Source organism: Pelodiscus sinensis, chromosome 5, assembly GCF_049634645.1.
Source record: "Pelodiscus sinensis isolate JC-2024 chromosome 5, ASM4963464v1, whole genome shotgun sequence".
NCBI lineage: Eukaryota > Metazoa > Chordata > Testudines > Trionychidae > Pelodiscus > Pelodiscus sinensis.
This window is the reverse complement of record NC_134715.1, coordinates 36,650,582-36,668,630: the sequence shown is the minus strand read 5'-3', so window position 1 is coordinate 36,668,630 and position 18,049 is coordinate 36,650,582. Positions and strand designations below refer to the sequence as shown.

The following is an 18,049-nucleotide window of genomic DNA, read 5'->3' as shown; positions in this document are numbered from 1 at the left end:
GCATGTGCAGATGGCAGCTGAGTGGAACTCAGAGCTGGAAGTAAAGCTCCTGGGCATAAAGGGGCCCAGTGGCTGGGACCTCGGTGCTAAGAGCATGTGGCTGGGATGCCCCAAACCCGGGGGTACTGTAGTACCCCCCACACACTGCTACTTCAATGCTTATGAGACTATTAGTGCTGTGTATCTATTTTAGCCTGATAGACAATTGATTCAGGACATGGGGTGGGGTTTTTAAACTAAAATAAAACAGATAAAAGTCTACAAGACAGGAATATCCCTGTTAACCAGGATTGTGTATTAACATATATCTGTCAAGCCATAAAAAATACATTGCCGGCAAAGTGCCAGTTACTCTGAATGTGCTATGAATTTAATAAGTGCTCCCATGGAGAGGCTTTGACAGGGCCACTACTGACAAAATTTCCATCAATTCCCACTGTTCCACAGATGCTTATGACAGTGTCCAGTTTTCTCACTCCTTTCTCTAAAGCCTTTTACTTTGTAGTCACAGCAAACCATCCCTTTTACATTTTATGAGTCAATTGAGAGTTGTGAGAAGTGGAATTCCCATGTGCAGGGGGCTTGGAATGCTATTGCTTTGCTGACAAGAATCTTTTTCCCCCCCCTTCAAATAATTGAACCCTGATTTAATACAAGTTTTCACTTTAGCGAGTGAAAACTTTGAAGCCATAAAGCCCTGGCAACCCATTTTTAGTCAAGTGTTACCATTAAAGCACAGATAAAGCAAACAGGAGAGCAAACAAAAAAACTTTCTGTGGTGGCAAGGGTAGAGGGCTGCTGGTAGGAAGGTGAAATTCCTTGCAGCTTTCAAGTTTTCTGTGAACCAAATCCATATTATGAAAATCTAATTAGCTCAACAGCACTAGCTTGTTTCTCACCATCATTGTGAGTCGGGGTATTTTTAATAGCCTGTCTAACTTTTGAACTTGCTGGACCTTTCCATGATCGCCAAAAAGAAAATGACTAATACATAATGTCCATTGATTAATGCAAATTATATAAGTCAATACTGTGCATTGTATGTATAATACAAAGGGTTTTCAGGACCTCTAAATAAATGCTACTCATTCTGACTCACCTTTGTTTAGAATATTTGGCCCAGCCTGTACATTTCTATTGAAGGGATATTTGTTTCTATTAAACTCTATAGACTGTTTTAAAGATTTTATTGCTTATTCTCTTAAATCCTATTGTTTATAGACACCTGTTCACATTCTATATTGATTTTTATCGCTATTAAAGTCTGTGTGACTTCTCCATACACACATGCAAAAAAACGCATGCACATAGCTCAAGTACTTTGATACTACCATGCATGTGTGCAAGTTGTGGGTTGCATGTACGTATGAGCAGAATCCCCATTTCTGCACAAACTGGATATTTGCATTTCTACATTATGTGCATTCATGCCCTTATTTAGATTTGTGCCTTACAAACAAACACGTAAGCATACACATGATATTTTCCCAATTGTACATGTGGTGTTTCCAAAACACACCACTTTTCATGGTCCATAATTTGACTAAGAGCAGCTATCCAGCAGTCTACCATGGAATAAGGATTACCAACAGGAATGTTAATAAGAGGCTGCTCTTTCTTTACTGGCCCCATTCACAGAACATGGTTACTAAAAGTTTTCATAGTCATATGCCAAGGGCCAGTATCCTCTGTCTCCAGGGGCTAGTGTTGTAGTAAAGAAAGTGAATAAGATTTGTTTAACCCCATCGAGCTTCAGCTTCATCAGGCCTCAGCCAAAGCAGTGCCAAGGCAAAACTTTCACCCTCTCACAATATTTTCTTTTTTGGGCTAATGGTATCTCCATAGCCAGAGTTTCAAAATTCTGGCTACTAGCTTTTCTTTTTCATCTGCTGTTTACTTTACAATAATAAAACATCAGAGTGGGGAAGGACTCTGCCACAAACTGGTCTCCCCAGTAAGAAACATCATAGAAGCATTCTCCTCTTCAGACTCACTTCCATAACTATCCACATCAAGTAGTTATTGGTTATCCCCAGAAGGCCTACTGCAAGTTTTGTGTGATGACTTCTTTCCAGAACCATTCTGCTGCTCTGGTCCAAAGTCATAGATTGTCTCCTGTGGGCAACAGGAGATTCCTATGTACTATGTTTATTTAATCCTACCTTCTCTCAGGCATGATCTTGTAGACCAGAAGAGTTCCTTAATTTTCTATCATAAGATAAGGCAGTGCCTTCTTTATGTCTGCTACCACGTGTCTGCCTCAGCCGAACTCTGTTTCCTATCTCATTACTCTAGCATCATGCTGGTGGAAGTTTCTAAGGGCTCTTGTGGACCCGCGGCAGAGCAAGGCAGCAAGCATTTCTTAATTTTTCTCTTAAAATGGCAACATTGTGATGCTGAATCTCATAACTATCTCTATGTTCTGCTTTGTCAAAGCATGAATCTGTGGATGATCATGGATCTTGCACAAACATCAAGAAAGGCAGACAGTGGCATCATTCTTTGTGGCATTGGTTGCATGCACCAAAAATGGAATATGCTGATTCCAATTTGATTTCTGTTCCAGTCACAAGATCCTTAGTATATTCCAACAGACCTAATTAAACTCTTCTGACTGAGAATGTGTTTGTGGGTGTTCAGGGGTTGTTCTGGACTTAATTTCTGCCATTTTTTTGAAGATGACTTTCAAAATCCCTTGCTTGGTCAGAGTATATCCAAGCTAAAAATTCATTCACTGAAAAGTATTTCTCCCACAGCAATGGGGGTGGCTCTCTGGCCTTGGGTTGGATATGCCTGTTCATCCTGAGTATAATAATTACTACAAGAATTGTCAGTTGTCTGCTTCTAGAGGAAGGATATTAAAACACACCACATCCAAAGGTCTGTTGCTGGTAATGTTCTCCAGACACACAGCTTCAGTGAGTAGTTTTCCTTTGAACCCATTGAGAACATGTCTCACATTTCCTGCAAATGCCCTTATCCTTCCAGGGCCAGCAGAACCTACTCCAAATAAGTTCCAGGGTTCTCTCCATTCCAAATGTTCAGGTTTGTTATGCAGGGCTTTCATGGCAAGAGCTCTCCTCTTCCTTGGCTACACTAGGGCTACGTCTAGACTGGCCCCTTCTCCAGAAGAGGCATGCAAAGCAGGCAAGTCAGAATAGGGAAATCCACGGGTAGACGCTCTTTTCCCACGGCTTTTCCCCAAGCCGGAAAAAAAGCGGCGGCCATGTTTATTTAAATCCCGTGGGGGATATTTAAATCCCCCGAGGATTTCCCTATTCCAAAGTTAGAAATTAGCATGCCTCTTCCGAAGAAGGGGCCAGTCTAGACGTAGCCTTAGTAGTTTTGCTGAATTTGTAAAGGGTCTGATGTTAAGTTGGTGCAGCTCTCTCTTGATCAACTTTACTTTGCTCCTTTCTCTCAATAACAGTTTACCTACTAGATAATTCTGACTGGATTCTGTGCCTTCTTTTTAGTAGTCACAGTGTCCAGGACATACTGATTACTAAACAGGGTCATAATATTTCTGTTCAACGAGCTTTGTGGGTTTCTTAGTTTTTTACTTGCCTTCCTTGTCTTCTTGCTGAGCTGGTATTCCCAGGCCATCACTCAATGGCTTCACAATAATAGTGTCATTCTTCACAGATCTGCAATAGTAGCCACTAAATCATAGAAAGGGCTTGAGGTCTATGTAATTTTGTGGGCACAGCCATGTAAGTGTGTGTCTCTATTTTATCAGAATCTGTACCTGTACCTTTCTAAGACACAACATGATCCACCTATTTGCCTGATCCCCTGCAGAACTGGCATTTATCAATGAATAGCTTCCATCCATAGGCTTGCAACAGGTCTAATACTATTAGAAATCTTTCTTCACCTTCCTCCAGAGCCCTACAACTGAGTATCTTGCAACACTGAGCTGCAACAATGGAGACTGATCCAACAGAACAAGGTTAAGAGGCTAATGGAACACTTTCAGGGGACACACCCAAAGCTTCTGTGACATATCCTTGAAGACTGTGACCCTAGGTGACTTATACTGTAAATGATTTTTACTCCTTCCATAGGAATCACAAGCAGCTCTGTTTCATGTGGGTGACAGGACACTTTATCAAATCTGTATAATTTCTCCCTGATTGGTACAGAATTTGTACCAACCTATCCAAAGCATATACCCATCTCTGCTCTATAGCATCCAGCCTGGCACTTGTTAAGACTTAAGTCAGTAAATTGTTGTCCATCCATATCTAAAATTGAACAACATGGAAAGAAGCTTGAAATTGTAAGCTCAAGAATTCCAGCTTGTGATTGGAGGATTGAGTCTCACTATCAGAATCCACAGTAGGCAACAGTAACAGTGCTTTTGCTTTCCTATTATTACAATGCTTCCAAACTAGCATCAGCTTGTAAAATAAAAGGCTTCTTTGGTTCAGCAAAGACTAGGACTGGGGTGTGAATTGAGGAGTTGATAATCTCCTGAAAGGCCTGGTCTCATTTCACCAGTTCCCAAAGGATTTCCAGGGGACATAATGTTTCTGCTTGAGAAGATTTGTGGATTTCTTAGTTTTTGACGCGTTTCCTTTTCTGCTTGTGGGGCTGGCATTCCCAGGTAATCATTCAATGGCTTCATAATAATAGCATAATTCTTCATAGAATCTTAGAAAGGTCTTGAGGTCTATGTAATTTTGTGGGCACAGCCATGAAAGTGTGTGTCTCGATTTTATCAGAATCTGTACCTATACCTTTCTAAGACACAACATGATCCACCTATTTGCCTTATCCCCTGCAGGACTAGTATTTATCAATGAATAGCTCCCATCCATAGGTTTCTAACAAGTCTAATGCTTTTAGAAGTCTTTCTTCATCTTCCTCCAGAGTTCTTCCAAGCACAATCAGGATATCCAAATAAACTAATGCATGCAGCAAATTCATGTCTCCCACAAATTTCTTTGTGACATTTTAAACATGGCAGATCCTCAGGTATGCATTTGGGCACACAATGAACTTGATGGAAACCCTAGAAGCAAATGAATGTTCTCGTCTCTTTAACATCTAGTCCTAGCTGTTAAAAAAAAAAATCTGTATAGAACTGTCAAAGTCCACCCAGGCACTCCCAGACTAATACACACTAGGGCTGTGTCTAGACTGGCAAGTTTCTCCGCAAAAGCAGGTGCTTTTGTGGAAAAACTTGCCAGCTGTCTACACTGGCCGCTTGAATTTCGACAAGAACACTGATGATCTCATGTAAGAAATCAGTGCTTCTTGCGGAAATACTATGCTGCTCCCGTTCGGGCAAAAGTCCTTTTGCGCAAAAGGGCCAGTGTAGACAGCTGAGATTTGTTTTCCGCAAAAAAGCCCCGATCGCGAAAATGGTAATTGCGGCTTTTTTGCGCAAAAGCGTGTCTAGATTGGCCACAGATGCTTTTCCGCAAAAAGTGCAGAACTTTTCCGTTAAAAGCGTTTGCGGAAAATCATGCCAGTCTAGATGTAGCCTAGGTGTTCAGTAATACCAGGTAAGCGCCAAACTCTACAGAAGTTGCTTAGAAGTCACGCCACTCCATAGTGATTCTAGGACACAGTGCTTCAAGGAAGGAAGCCTGCTAATTATATTCCATAAGGGATGTCACATATGCACCTCCCTGTGGTTAGATGGCTTGGTAGCCTTGGAAGGGCTACAGTCCAGCCTTCTTTCTGTCCATTGTGAGTTGAATTGCACTGCAGAGGTACTAGCAGGGAGTTGTATAATAACACAGCAGAGCTCAAGATCTGCAGTCGTGGCTGGCCCCTGACTGGATGAGTGGAGAGCTTCTTGTATTCTTCCCATTCCTCCTACCCCCATTTCTTTTGGTATGCCCATATATAGGCCAACCATAATTTGACCCTGAATATGATGTCAGGATTCAAACCCTAGGCTGCAAGAAAAGAAGTAAGTTTCAGATCCCACCTTTGCTGAGAAGAAAGCTCTCACTCTTAGGCTGTGTCTAGACTGGCCAGTTTTTCCGGAAAATCAGCCGCTTTTCTGGAAAAACTTGCCAGCTGTCTACACTGGCCACTTGAATTTCCGCAAAAGCACTGACTTCCTACTGTAAGAAATCAGTGCTTCTTGCGGAAATACTATTCTGCTCCCGTTCAAGCAAAAGTCCCTTTTGTGCAAAGCTTTGGCACAAAAGGGCCAGTGTAGACAGCTGAGATTTGTTTTCCGCAAAAAAGCCCCGATCGCGAAAATGGCGATCGGGGCTTTTTTGTGGAAAAGCACGTCTAGATTGGCACGGACGCTTTTCCGCAAAAAGTGCTTTTGCGGAAAAGCGTCTGTGCCAATCTAGATGCTCTGTTCCGAAAATGCTTTTAACGGAAAACTTTTCCATTAAAAGCATTTCCGGAAAATCATGCCAATCTAGACGCAGCCTTAAAGTAAACTGATTCAGTTAGTCAGAATCAGAGCTAGCCCCCACCCCTAACTTGATTTACAAGAATGGAGGTTGGTTGTAGCTCTGTACAAAACATTACAGTTTTATTCCAAAAGTTTGACTCCACAGTAACTTAATATAGCTTTGAACTATACAATGCAGGGAAAAAATGCTGGTTTTACCATCTTAATGTAAATGAAACAAGCACAGAAACCATTTCCTTAACTTGTAGAATCTTTTTTTTAAACTTTCTTTTTATTTTGCAGTAGTTTGCATTTGACATTGGGCAGTACTGTCTTTGTATTTTATTTTATTTTGTCTCTGTTGCTGCCTGATTGCATACATGCTGTTCCAAATGAGGTTGACCAATCCATTTGTAGTTCTGAGGTTCTACTATTCCTGGAAATATTAGAGCCCACTTCAGCTTTCCATTATTTTAATTTTAAAGGATGTTTGTTGCGAGGACAAGGTGAGACACTCTGAAAGCTCCTTGAAAATGTAACCAATGCAAACCTTTTGTTGAGGAGGAAAGCTGGTTGCTGATTTTTTGAGAGATAAATATTTGTTGTAATTCAAATTCCCTTTTATAGCCTGGGATGCAGTGTTTCCCCCTCATTTGGCCTGACAGGGTTAAGGCAGGCCAGAGGGGCCAATTAGCCTATTAAGCAGCAAGCTGGGGGGGATTAAGAGGGCAAGAGAAGCCTTAATTAGAATAAAGTCATCTGTGCAGGAACAGGTGGGGCCTATATAAGCCAGGAAGCTGGCAACAGCTGTAACTGCTGGGAAAGGCTATAGTTGCTCCCTGGAAAGCGTGAGAAGCTTTTGAAGGCTGCAGAAATGGGGAGATTGTAGTTGCTCCCTCAGAGGAGGGAGCAGTGAAGCTGGCAGACCCAGAGAAGGAAGGGGGAGCAGGTTTGGAAAGGGGTCAGGAAAATACAGCAAGGTACAGGGTTGAGTCAGCCTTGGCTACTGACTAGAGGATGCATGAGCCAGAACTTGGAGTAAGGGCCGGCCTGGGTTCCACAACCCCAGGTGGGGGCCGTACCTAGGCAAATTGCCTGAGCCTGGTTAGGGAAAATACTCTTTTTTTCCCTTCTCCAAGATCAGTAAACCACAACAGTGACCTGGCTGAAGGGCTGAGTCATCAAGAGGCTGCAGCAGCAGCAGCTCCTGGAGCAAGAGAGGGACTGTAGAGAGAGAGGTGGAACAGGAATGGCTTGCAGCCCCAGGGAGATGCCTCCCCCTTGTGAGCTATTTGCCAGAATGCCCAGGAAGAGGCACCATAACTGGCGTGAGTACAGCACTGTCTCACAGTGTACAGCAGGGCTGCCCTTTGGGGACTCGGGAATCTGGGGGCCAGAGTCACTTGATCTGGGTGAAGAACCTCACTGCTGTGAGAAACACAGCTGCTACCGGTGAGACTAAAGTTATGGCAAGCCTGTCACAATGAGGGTAGCTCAACAATAGGAGGGCTGGTGAGACCTGCTGAACAGGGTATGGACCAAAGAGAAATAGAATGCCTGCATTTTAATCCCAGTTTTGATATGTACTCTGTCTACAGCCTTGTTCCTGGAATTTAATCTTTCTTACACTGTAAGATGCATAGTATAATAACAATGATGTTTCCTGTCTAGTTCTGACAATAAACGAACAGGTGCTCATAGTCCTGAGAAGGTGCTCTGACATGCCTGCAGTGGCTTCCTGGTTTTGGCGTATTTGACTAGTTCTCCCTTGCAAAACTTTTTTTAAAGGTTGGTGTGTTTATATGGACCCCAGAACTTGCTGCTTAGACCCCAATTCTGCAGCAGGTAGTTTGAGACACATGAAAATTCTTGCATGTGTATTTTTATATTAAAATAGATTAATTGGTTAAATGTTGGGATGTCCCAAAGAATCATTTTGACAACCGTCTTCAAAATCCTCAGGCCTAGTGGTGCTTACAATGGACAAATGTTGGTTATGTTTGTTGGGTGTGACTGATCAGGAGGCAAACAGATCAAGCACTAAAGATTGTTTCATTGGCCTGTCCAATATGTGTACAAGGGTTACTCTATGCAGAGCCAATCTGAAGTAGATTATTCCAGTTTTTCCAGGCTTTTAGTTCAAAAGAGTCTCTTGCTTCTCCCACTTATCTGGTTTGCCTGATTTCCTGTACTCCTGCGACTGGTATTGTAAAAATGAGGAAGGCTTGAATATGTTTATCCTGGCCATTCCTTGCTGGTCTTTAGGACTTTAATTGAAGGCCTATCAACATAGGTTTTCTAGTATCTTTAGGAATAACCATAATACCTCCAGTTCCTTCTCCAGTTTCTCTAACTGCCCATCTTCTAGCCCTGCTCACTCTTAAAGATTTCCAAATTAAATCTGTGTTGAATGTCCTCTGATGTGCTGTGAAGCTTCCACCAGGAAAGTGTAAACAGAATTTCTATTTTGTTCTTTATTAGGGCATGTCTAGACTGTTTTATTTTTGGAAGAGGATATGCAAATTCCAGGGATTTGCATATCCTCTTCTGAAAATAAAACATAGTCTAGATGTACCCATAAACATGAGGGGGCTACACCCTCTGCTTGCTACATTCCCCCCCTTCACCTCTCTCCTCCTCCCTCCCCACACACACACACTCCATGCCCTGGCTGCTTTTGCTTGTCCTAGAGAGCTTGTTCACACTGAATGCATCATTCTGTTGCCCGGCAGGAACATATTGTCATCCGGCAGGAAAACTTTTTTATCTATAGAGAGATTAATAATGTGGAAAAAATCACATTAACAGTGTTTACTAACTATACAGAAACGTGCAAGGCCAAGTTATGTGCATCTTGTTGCTCTGGCTAACTTGCGGTGGCTCCTATAACAGGAGTTATCAACTTCATTGCACCATGGTTCTCGTCTGACAACAGAAATTACAGGCATCCCCCAACTTGTGATGGGATTGGTTACTGGGGAAGTATTGCAAGTCAGGGGCATTGTATATCAAACCCTCATTTATGATAGGTGCTGTGTGCTGTTGTAAATGAAGTCAGGGGAGGCAAGTTGGGGGTTTTCAGCCCCTTCTGTACTTACAAAAATGGTTGTAAGTATGTGTGTGGGGGGGGAGTGTCAGAATTCGAGTGGTCACATGTCAGGGGTTTACTGTACTTCACAACCCAGGGGAAGGAACTGAATCTTAGCCCACTCAAAACCCACTGCCCTGAGGGGGAGGAGACACAAGCCCCACTGCTCTGGACTGGGGGGCCAAAGTCAAAACTTAAGGGCTTCAGCCCCAAGCATGACGCCTTCAACCTGAGTCCTGAAGCTCTTGGAATTTGGCTTTCGTCAGGGGCTGAGTCTTGGGCTTTGGCCCCTGAAAGTCTCAGCCAGCCCTGGAAACCCCTTTCAAAAGGGGTAGTGACCTACTTTGGGGTGTTGAGGCACAATTTGAGCTCAATGCTCACACTGAGCTCTACTAGAGATCTCTGGAAACTATTTAAAGGGTTACCACTCTATTCCTATACATTACATTCTGTAACCAAGAAAAGATTTCTGGTGGGTATCCAGGGAGTTTAATTTTTCAAGTTTTGATGCTATTGTAAATTCTTTGGATTTACACATGTACCCAGATTCACTCTATTGGGCAAAAATGCAGGGGGAGGAAATTACAAGATCAAACATTAGTTGTTTTCTTGGCCAATAAAATCAGTGAGGTTTTTTCCCAATGTAGAATTCATTTTTTTCACCTTCTGCATTGGCTTTTAACTTCCATTTGCTTAATACCGGAAGTACAGATCTTTGAAACAGCTTTGTAATTAGACTTAGCAAAATATCTGTAATAGAATATTAATTCAGTGTTTAGTTACTATTACAGACATTAAAACTATGGCAACAGTCTTGAGAACTCCAGGAATTCCTCTGGAATATCAGACTCTTGTATTTATTCGGTGATTGTTATCCTGAGAAGCTGAATTTTAGAGGCCAGAATGGGCAACTGGAATCAGGAGTCCACTCCCAATTGTCACTGACTTGTGTTACCTGAAGCAAGTAACTGACTATCTCATTTTCCCCATCCCTGCTTTCACAGGGAAGTTGTAAAGTGTATAATATTTGCAGAATGCTTTAAGATCTCTGTATAGGTTCTCATATTTCATAAAGAGGGAGAGGTTTTGTTTTTGTTTTTTCACTGAGCCTATTTGTGACTTGGTCTTCCAAGATATAATCGTTTAGGTGGTGGGAATGTTTATATATACAATTTCAAGGTTCGTGTTAAATGAGAACACAAGCTCTGAAAAGAAAGCTACATTTTTGTATAACTACTAACAATTTAAAATAAGACTTTAAGGCTCAGAGCTATCTATTTTCGTGGGCTTAGAGTTGTTCTTATGACAAAATCCTTCTCTCAAAAAAATCAGACCGTAAAATTATCAACTGTATTGTGGCCAGAATCTGGCACTTAGGGGAAAAAAAAGTGCTACTTTATGCTATTTTAACCTTTTATGATAACCCACTAGATGGAGCTGTTGTTTTGATGGACAAAGGTCTTCTGAGAAAGTTGTTAGAAAAGCTTATAAAATAGGCTCTATAACAGACCTTCCCTGAATGTTTCGTGTCACAGAGCTAAACTGGATGACAGCTCTGCCTTTCAGAAATGCTTGCCTTTCATGGACAACTCTGTTGGTGTTAAACTTTCATATTTGAAAAAGAAAGGCTTTTCTGTAGCCATCCTTATTTGTCTGCTTCAACCCTCTTTTTGATCTTTTAATCTTCAGTTGGCGGGGGGGGGGGCGGATGCTGAAGAGATTGTTCATTCTTTCTCAATCCTTTTCTCCAATGCTCTGCTCCCCCCCCCCCTCCGTGGATTTAACTACAGTTTAAAATACCTTAGTTATAAAACCTGACTAAAATCTGTGCACTGAGAAGTTTGCCTAATGGGTCAGAGAAATATGCCATTGGGAAAGAAGAAAAGAAAACAACCTTAAGTTTACAGTGTTTCACAAAGCTATTCAAACTGTAAAGTGTGGGAAAGAAAACAAGGATTAAGTGTGATTTGTCTATTAGAAACGTTTGTCAACTTTTTTCCAAAAGAATATTATTGTGTACTTAAAAATCACAGATGCATTTACCTGCATAGAATGTGTGGCGGTACAGTGGCATTGGTGTGGGAATGTCAGCTCACAGAACTGTTCCAAACTTTTTTAGAAGTACACTCATCATACATGTAATCAAACCACTAAAATTCATTACTGGTTAGTGTAAACAGTTTGCCTGTGAAGGTGTTAAACTTATCTTGTTGCCTGCACCACCCATGTTGAAGATTACACATTAAACTCCTGAGAGCATGGTAATGACCTACCCTAAGAGTACTTCACCCCTTTCAGATAAAGGGGAATGTGTATACAACATTCTAAGGCTATGTCTACACTGGAGGCTTCTTACACAAGAACATCTTGCACAAGGGTTTTTGTGTGAGAAGTCTTGCACAAGAAAATGTCCACACTGCCATGTGCGAGCTATGCTTTTGTGCAAGAACGCCCATGGCAGTGTGGACGTTCTCTTGTGCAAGAAAGCTCTCATGGCCATTTTAGCCATAGAGATTTCTTGCGCAAGAAAACCCTGCAAAGCGTCCACACTGCCCTCTTGCTTAAGAGCTCCTGTGCAAGAGGGCTTACACCTGTTATAAAAGTGTAGCTCTTGCACAAGAAGACTTTTCTTACCACGCTGTACTGTAAATCTTCTTGCGCAAGAGCAGGTGGGCAGTGTGGACGGCTTTCCAGAAGATCTGCCATTCTTGCACAATAACCCACCAGTGTAGACATAGCCTAATAGGATAGTCCGGATATACTGGCTTCTAATATCAGTGGAGTTGCTCTGGGTACTTGAGTAGAATTTGAACAATTAGTTCTTAAGATTATTTAGGCATGGAGTTTATATAGGCAAACAGTGTTTCATCTTTCTGTTGACCATGGGATCAGTTAAATTCTCCTGGAACCTAGAACAGACCAAGTGCCATTCAGATTGGGATTACAGCAGTTGGCTGTGTCTTATCGGTACCAAATGATTCTCCCATAAGTAGCTTCTACCTCATTTGAAGCCAACTAGAATGAGTTTTCTAAAACTGAACACTGTTAAACACAAATTCCAAAGTTCAAAATTAAATAAAGCCTCTTTCTCTAGCCCAGTATTCCAAAAGAGGATTTCCAGAACATGGAAAGTTTGGAAACATACAGAGCAGGCTATGCATGAATCATCCCAGCTTCTCTCTACAAATCTTTCATCCATGATACTTTTATAAGAGCAGCTCTCCTTTAATTTATAACATGTCTCCATTTATTTTTCCTCTCTAATTTTGGATGTCAGGCAATAACATGCTAATTTTCAAAAGGAAAAATAGTAAATTCCTGTTGTGTGGGGAAAGTGTGATGCAAAGCCAACATTTCTGAGAGAAATGAAAAGTTTCGACCATGTAGTGAACCCTATACAAAGCACCAGGGCTTCAAAAGCACTAGGGGCCAGATTTAAAAATATTTAGGCACCTAATGGGATTTTTCAAAAGCACCTAGGCACTAAAATGAGTTGATTTCAATGGTGGTTGGGCAGCTACATACTTTTGCGAATAGGATCTAAAATCTTTAAAAAGCAGGCCTTTGCTGATCTTCTATGGTATTTGTTTGTAATGCTTTTCATTCTTAGGGTTATTTCAGTTTGAGATGTTGCAGTCAGATGCTCCTCATAACCACTAGAAGCGGTTGATTTGATTCTGTACTTGTGCCTTCAGTTCAATCTTACAACAATAGCTTCAGCTTTTCCAGTAATGCCTATGCTGAAATTTGCTAACTGGTATGTGCTTTCCTGCACAAATGAATGCATAGCGCGCGCACACTAAATGTTGTAATTAATTGTTGCACCACTGGGAGCGCTTAGGTGGGGGCGGGGGGAAGAAGGGCATCTAAGTTAAACTAAATGGATTCACTCTTTGATCTAAGTGCCTTATAGCTGCTAGCTATTATTTTATAGAAGCCACATGCTCTGTCATGCCTAATTTTAGCTCTGTTTTGTAGTTGTTAAAGTCAGTGCAGAATTTGAATTAAAACAAATAAGTCCAAAGCCCAGGGGTCATTCTTTTATTTTCAGTCACTAGATAACACCTAATCATGTTATCAACGTATCTTGTATTCATGTCAATGTGACTTGAACTTTTAGGACAAAGACAATAACATTATCTTATTTTTGAGGATCCAGCCAAAGATCAGCCATTTCCCTTCAGATTCACTTATTGGTATTCCTCATAAAAGAAGCAGTTCCTTTTGGACTGCATGTTCAGATTTTCTCAGAAACCTAGCTGATCATGAATTAAATAACCCTACTGTGAGCTTGATCATTGTAGTTTATCTTATAAAATGCTATATGCACTTATGGTGATATTGTTTACAATGCTAATCCTCATAATAATTTGTTACCCATGATCTAGGTATTTAGGGACCATTTGTCTTTTCTGGACAATTATAATAGAAAAATACTTTCACTAGTTAATTCCAGATACTTCTATGCAGTTTAATTTGAAAATTGCTTTCCCAATGTCCCTGGCAATACCAAATAGTCTTAAAATGGCAGTTCAATATGTCTAAGGACCATATATTGCCATGAGAGCAATGGAAGTTCCATGCACAAACTGAAGGAGCAATATAGCCTTTAATGTCATTAACAGGTACGAGATTGATATTCCTTAGCCTTGGGGGTGTTACAAATGCCTTTACTGTGCCATAGGTTCTATACAATAGCTATTCCTTCTGAGTTGTAAAATATAAAATAAAATCGAATCAGTACTTTAAACTGTTCTGATTTTTTTTTCCCCCTACCAATACCAAGTTAAAATCAGAGTGAGGGGAATGTTTAAGGGAGACCGAGGCTGGGTTTCCAGAACAGTCCATGTCATTTTCACATTGTGGATTTTTTGGGTGCAAAAAAGACTTGTGTATGCAAATTGTGTTTACACATGCTGGGTATTAAGTTTTGTGTAAAAGTTCCTACCTCAGGCTCTGAATACACAACATTAGACACACAAATCAGGATAAAATTTTAGAAGCCACGTTGGAATATCTGGCCTGTAATGTCAAGAAATGAATTTGCTGACTGCTGCATGAATACATTATATGTATACGTCAAATAACCTGCATGAACAGCTTCTACCAAAGGACTTAAAAAGAAAACTAATAAAGTACAATAGGACTATTGGCTTGGAGTAACTCTATGGGGAAAACCTATTTCTATCACAATTAAAGAGCAGGTGCTCAGGTTGAGTGTGGCCTACACCTATTCATCTAATTCTCATACCTTCTTGCCTTTTAACAAACTCGCATGTTTTAACTAGACCAATACACATCCTTACATAAAATTTTAATGGGGCCATCATGTACTGAGAAATTTTAAATGATTCATAGACAATTTATTACTATCCAGAAAATCATTTAATCTTTTTTTAAATAGCTTGATACACTGAGGAAAAATTGCATTATAATTAAGAATCAGCACTTGGAACATAAGAGAGTCCTGTTTCTCATTACCTTGCACATGTAGATTTTGGATTTTACAGTAAAGCCATTTATCTTTGATCTGGTTTTATACTGTTATAGTCAGATTTGACAAGCTAAAACAAAATATCCACACACTTTTTCCACAAGATTTTTTCAGTTGAGATGTGACAACCCTGTGTAAAGTACATGGAGTCAGAGTAACATATATTAGTGTTTATATTAATCAGGTCTTAATACATTAGGATTTAAGGGTAGATATAAAGCTAGCTACAGAAAGAGACTTTAAAAGGGGTCCCAAATAAAACATAATGTATGGATAATATATATAAAACAGATTGGATAACTAGTCCCAAACCAGCCCCAGATAAAGAATCGAAACCAGCCCTAATATAAAGTGATAAAACTCCATTGACCTAAATGTTAATATGCCAGTTTAAACCACAGCTGGATTTGGCTTATTGAGTGCATCTTAAATTTACATAAATCACTATTCACTGCTGAGTCTTCTCATTTCATCCCAACCTTCACTCACACTAATGCATTTAAGTAATGCAATATAAATATTCTGTTTAAATCACAGGCTGTTTTCCCCAACTGCTGCATATGCTTTTGATTTGTCTTTTTGCTCTTGTGAGGGAGCAAACATCTCATTCAGATCTGTAAGAAACCATAATTGAAATGACAGTAGATCCAGGACAACATCTATAGAATGATTACAGTTCTGCAATTGATTGTAATTGTTGCTGTGAAGTAATATGCTCTCAGTGGAAGTGTTACACTGCTTTATGCTCTGAGGGTTTGAGTTGTCAAAGTGGCAGCCTAGCACAATTGATGCAAAGATCCAATAACAAATTTACCAGTTGGATTAAGACTGCGCTGTAGAGATAGAGACCATTATTTAAATAGTCACCTGTCAGGTGCAGTCGTCATACTTCAAGTCATGCAACAGTAGAGAAAAGAGACCTGATGTCTTACGAAATTGAAACTACAGGGCACCCTTAATTAAGCCACATACAACTACCAAAGTAGAATGTATTTAGGACACTACCATTAACAATTCTATTCTAGTGAAAAGTGCCATCACAAGATTTTTTTTTTTTTTTAGTTTGACATATGTGGAAAGACAACAGTAGCCAGAAGGATGGTCCGTCCCACTAAGATCATACTTGGGCACTGCTTCTTTGCTGAGTTAGAAAAGTGACAACTAGATAATCCGACAAAGCCATCCTTATCCACACACAGAAAATGCAGCTGTGTAGGGCACCTGAAAATTTGGGACATCACTGGGTCCTACTGTGCACCCACACAACTCTTCTTATCCTTATCCTTGGTCTATGGCTTAACTTTGCTTCTTCCAGAGAGAATCAAGTGAAAAAGCTTGCCAGAATTTGCCACTGACCCCAGATATGTTGTCAGTTTCTAAATTTACTGTGTTAGTCTATGGCAGATTAGTTTAAAATTTTGCTTTAAAGTTTGATCAGTTGCTTTAAAGTTGTATTAGTGTGTTGCTGAAGATTATAAATTCTCACTTCTAAAAAATCCTCATTTTCCCCACCCCAGGCTGCCTTTGGGTATAGGGGCACCAATTTAATAGTATTGTATAGGGCCCCATAAATCCTAAGGACAGCTCTGATCACAGACTCCACTTCCTAGACTCCTGTGGAGGTCTAACTCCTGCTTGGACCTGCTTTGCTTGTGTGATGGGGTGCCTGGCATGCTGCAAACCTTGATGGTCCATGAAGCATTCCCAAAGCACTTCAAAATGGACTGACTGCTACAGTTAAAAATCCTTTAATTGCCTGTTATGCTAAGAAATGTAGTCTGCTATTCCAATGATTACTTGGGGAATCCTTAATTTGCTGCATGTTGGCACATCAGACCGTAACTGGTTCTGTTTTGTCAACATATACTTAAGAAATTTTAATCTATGGATAATTGACATAATAGACCTTCCCTAGCTTCTTAACTTTCATCTCAACAGCATATTTTGTAAGAGAAATTGTCACCTGTACTATTATACATGCACAGCAAGGATGGGTGTTAAATATCTCTTGGGAAATGCCTGTAAGGTAAATTAGCACTAAGAAAATAATTTGCAATGAATTATTTAGTGGATGAATTCAGCCTCTTTTTCTGCTTCTGGTATTTTCAAACGTTGATTGACACTTTTTTCCAAAAAATGTTCAATGTTATTCAATAGATGTATTTCTGAGCAGTTTCTCCCCTTGTTTGGATGATAGTAATTAATACAATGTTATGATAGCATCTAAGAACGCCAATCAAGGATCGTAGCCTAACTTTAAAAGTGAGCCCCTGTTGCAGAGTGCTTGCTGTCTACTCTGAACTTATTGTGAAAATTCAAGATGTTGCATTTGGTCAGATAAGTTGCATGGTATTTATTTTGTTCCCTCCCTCAACAGCTTCTAATGGCAGTAAATGTATATGTGAATGCATCATTTAGTTTCCCCAAATACTTGTGTGTATGACTGACAATTTTTACTGGCAAAAATGCTCACAGAAACTTAATTGCTTTAAAGTTCATAGTGAACACAAATGGGGAAGAAGAAAAATGGCCAACTAAACTAATTTAAAAGTTCAAAATTCATAGAGATGTTTTTTATTTACTGAGGTTTACTGCACATACGTAACTTTCAAACCATCAGTGCATTCTATTAGATACCATACTCAGACTCCAATTCTTCAGAGACTGTGCCTGCCTGAATCTTTGCAAAAGCCAGGCATTGGAAATTAACTGCCAAGGTCACAGGTACTTTAAAGTCCCTAGGAGAAACAGATTCCAAAATCTTTATCTGATAATTTATTATAAAGAATAATTTATTATAAAGAAAATTTTAATCATTCAATTAAAAAAAATCAAGTGGGTATTCTTACAGGTAGGTATTGAAACCCAAAATGCATCTTTAGACTACAAATACATATATTTGCTTTCAAACTTAGGAAGCATACAACTTTTTTAAAAGTCTTGTTTTGGCTGAGAACTTCATGGAATCTTTTTCAACTTAGCAAATAATAGTCTTGTACCTTTCTAAAAACTAGAAATCTTCCTAGCGAATAGCATCCCTGTGTGCTTTCTTTCACTGAAATCCCAGCTAGTCGTACACTCCAAGAACAATAGCACT

General features: G+C 40.1%; 1 protein-coding gene across 1 annotated transcript in view; it reads left to right on the top strand.

Moving 5' to 3' along the window:
- The first annotated feature begins 7,247 nt into the window (after nt 1-7,247).
- NDNF (neuron derived neurotrophic factor) overlaps nt 7,248-18,049 on the top strand; it is a 51,504-nt gene continuing 40,702 nt past the window's right edge. The window contains exon 1 of the mRNA XM_075929822.1: nt 7,248-7,698. The gene's annotated coding sequence lies outside the window, so the exon portion shown is untranslated. The remainder of the gene's footprint in view (nt 7,699-18,049) is intronic.